Raw genomic sequence first — 4,036 nt, 5'->3', positions numbered from 1 at the left:
CATCGTCTTCCTGATGTCATGGCCCTCTTTGAGAATGAAGGATGAACCACACAATCTTCATTATCTCATACCGCTCAGATGCCTTCTGCTACTATCTCACCCCTTTTTCACACAGGGGTGGGCTTACTCCTTACCAAAGCAAACCCCACTACTTGCACAAGTGATCCCATTTCATCTCATCTCCTCCAACAGATTGCCCCCTATGTTACCCTCCTCTGTCATTTATCTTCAGTCTCTCTGCATGTGCTGTCTCCTTCCTACTGTCAGTAAAAATGCTCATGTCTTCCCTGTCCTCAAACAACCTTCATTTTCCTTCCATCCTCACTATCACTTTATAGCTCTTCTTCCCTTTATGGCTAAACTCCTTGAGAAAGCCATCTACAAAAAATGTCTCCACTTTGTTTCCTCTCACTCTCTTCTTAACTCACTACAATTTAGCTTCTAACCTGATCTTTCCACCAAAACTGATCTCTCCAAAGTTATAACTGATCTCCTATTTGTCAAATCCAATGGCCTTTTCTCAATCCTTTCTTCTTGACCTCTCTGAAGCCTTTGACATTATTCATCACCCTCTTCTTCTTGTTACTCTCTCCTTTCCAGGTTTTCAGGATACTACTCAGGTTCCCCTCTTACCTACCTGACCTCTCCTTCTCAGTCTTCTGTGCTGGATCCTCATCTAAGTCACTCCCACCAACCATAGCTGTCCCACAAGGCTCCATCCTGGGGCCTCTTCTTTCCTCCCTCTATACTACTTCACTTGGTGATCTCATAAGGTGCAACAAATTTAATTTTCACCTCTATGCCGCTAATTCTCAAATCTATCTATCCAGCCCTAACCTCTCTGCTGACCTCCACCAATCTCACATTTCCAACTGTCCTTCAGGCATATGTCTAGTAGACACCTTACTCTCAGCACGTTCAAAATTGAACTCATTATCTTTCTCTCTAAATCCTTTCCACTTCCAAATTTTCCTATTACTATTGAGGGAACACCATCCTTCCAGTCTCCTAGGCTCTAAATTTAGGTGTAATCCTAGATTCCCCAATGTCTCTCCCCCTCCCTCACCCTTACTCCCACCTTACCATATCTGCTCTCTTGCCAAGGTCTGTCAATTTCATCTTTGCAATATTATTCTCCTTCTCTCCTTTAATACTGCCATCACCCCAGTTCAGGCCTTCATCATCTCATGCATGGGCTATTGCAATAGTCTGCTGGTAAATCTGCCTACCACGTCTCTCTTCTCTTCAATTCAGACTCCATTCAGTCAATGAAGTGATTTTTGTAAAGTACATGTCAGCCCCTCAGTCCCCACCCTCCTACTCAATAAACTCCAGTGGTTCCCTCTCACTTCCAAGATCAAATACAAAATCCTCTATTTGGCATTCACAGCCTTTCATAATCTAAACCTCTCCTGTCCCCTACATCTTTTCAGTCTTCTGTCCTAATTTTCAATCCAGTGTCACTAGCCTCCTTTCTATTCCACGAACAAGATACTCTGTCTTCTTGGCTCCCAGCATTTTCTCTATTTCCAGTCATTCCCAGTACTTAGCATACTGTCCAGCATATATATAGCTGGTGTTTAATAAATACTTATTTATTAAGCATTAAGACTGACTGACTGAACTATGAAAGTAAAAACAAGATTTGCCAATTGATTAGACATGTAGTGTAACTGATGAGCCTGGGTAACTGGAAAGATAGTATTATCCCCAACAGAAGTAAGGGAATTTGTAAAAGAGTTTGGTTTAGGGGGAAACATAATGAATTCTCTTTTGGATATGTTGGCTTTGCAGTACCTTTAGGATATTCAGTTACAGATGTCCAAAAGACAATTGGTAATGTGGGATTAAAGCCAAGGAATAATACTTGGGCTGGATATCTGAGGTTGTTGATATTTCTCCTGGCAACCTTAATTCTGGCTTTTGATTTGTCCAGCCTGGTATTTCACATGATGTATTCTGCATATAATTTAAATAAACAAGATGATAATATACAGCCTTGTCAAACTCCTTTCCCAATCTTAAACCGATCAGTTGTTCCATGTTCAGCTCTAACTGTTGCTTTTTGACCTGCATATAGGTTCCTCAGGAGACAAATAAGATGATCTGGTACTACCATTTCTTTGATACTCATGAGGAAACTGAGACTGGGAGAGATTAAATGGCTTTCCCAAGCTTACATGGCTAACAAATGTTTGAGGAAGGATTCAAATACAGGTCTTTCTGATTCCAAGACCATCACTCTATCCACCTTGCTCCCACCGCCAGGGCAACTTAAAGTACTGCTCCTAGTAGCAAAATGAGACAGAATAGTTGAGTCAGTGATGTCTGGAAATTAGTTTCTACCTTTCAGTTGTTATGAGTAGTCCTTCTTCCTGGATGACTTGTGTTGAGAGATCTATGATACAAATGAATTGCTTCTGCTTACTCAAGGGCTTCCCAATATACTGTAAGAAAGACCTTGATAGTGTTGTGGCTGAAGATTTAGTGTAGATGGCTAAAGTGTGGGAAAGGAGAGAGGTAGGGATAGAGAGGGAAGAAAGGGACAGAGAAGAGAGAATAAGGAGAGATGAGAGGGAAGAAAAAATTACAGGAGAGAGAGAAAAGAGGAATAAATAACTGGTACTACCAGAGAGGAGGGGGTGGGAGGAGACAGAGAGAGAGAGAGAGAGAGAGAGAGAGAGAGAGAGAGAGAGAGAGAGAGAGAGAGAGAGAGAAGAGAGAGAGAACACTGGATTGAGAGACTAGGGACCTGGGATGTAGTCATTGCTCTGCCAGTGACTTGATGGTTACCCTTGTTAATAAACTGCATGATCTTCACTTTCACTACCTTGGGTTTAAAGGGCTGAGTCAACCCTGCAGTTTTAAATCTATTATTCTAGAGATCCTGAGTATTTTAAATCAAATACACAAACCACTAAGTCTTCCGTACTAGCAACATTTGAGTGCTGTCCTTAGATATATTTCAAAACTGAGATTCAAAGGCTTGCTGTCATGATCAGATTGAATTTTAACCAAATTGAGAAAATAGTCTCTTTTTGCCAATTGACAATGATGTGATTGTGAATCATATAAAGCCAGATCTGAAGGACACTTTAGAATGCAGAATGTTATAACTAAAAGGAACCTTAAAAATCATCCAGTTCTGTACTCTTATTTTACAGATGAGGAAACTGAGGACCAGAGACATAGATTCACATAGTAAATTAGTTACTGAACTAGAAATAGACCCCAGATCTTCAGATTCCCAGCCCAGTACTTCTTGCTTCTATACTACATTGCTTCCTGGTTGCTCTCCCATACCCCTGCCCACACAACATTTTGTTCTAATTTGGCATTGAGGAATGAATATTTATCCTCTGCTCCTTTTAGAATAACAGGTCCTAACTATAATGCCTCCCTGCTGTGTCATTGGCTATCTTCTAAATAAACAGTCACTACACATTTCTGTGTCATTCATAAAGAAAACATAGTGTTCTTCTAAAGGACGGTTTCTCAGAGAACTTCAGTGATAATACCCAGAAAGGGACAGCCTGATAGCATATAAGGTGAATGGCAATGTAGTAGGTATCTATGAGAGTCACTATCTGAAATAATAGTGATGATAACAGTAATATTTCAAGGACCTAACAATTTCCTTGTTAATATTTCCTCTACCAACATGCATTAAAACCCCTCTTTAGCTTAATAGATGGTCTTCAAAAGTTGCTGAGGCCATAAAATTGATCGCTCTATGGCCAAGGTAGTAATGAACCTCTCTGATCTTAGCTGATCTTTGACCAACAGACACATGGTCCCTCACCATGTATGGGCTGATGCTTTTCTTGCTTAACAGAAGCTGTCATAGCTTGTGCTCTATTTGGCAGAACCTTCTGTGACCTAGAGTCACCTCCATGTTGAAATTAGGCACAAAAAAGAGTGAAGGAATGACAATATAATAAGTAAATATTAGAGTATAAAATTTGGGGATGGAGCTTGTGGGGCTGTAATAAGTATTTCACTTTTCTTGCCAAAAACCATTAAGAGTCACAGAAAT

Source organism: Phascolarctos cinereus, unplaced genomic scaffold (genome assembly GCF_003287225.1).
Source record: "Phascolarctos cinereus isolate Bilbo 61053 unplaced genomic scaffold, phaCin_HiC Scaffold_2;HRSCAF=192, whole genome shotgun sequence".
NCBI lineage: Eukaryota > Metazoa > Chordata > Mammalia > Diprotodontia > Phascolarctidae > Phascolarctos > Phascolarctos cinereus.
The sequence above is the reverse complement of the archived record's forward strand: the minus strand, read 5'-3'. Positions refer to the sequence as shown.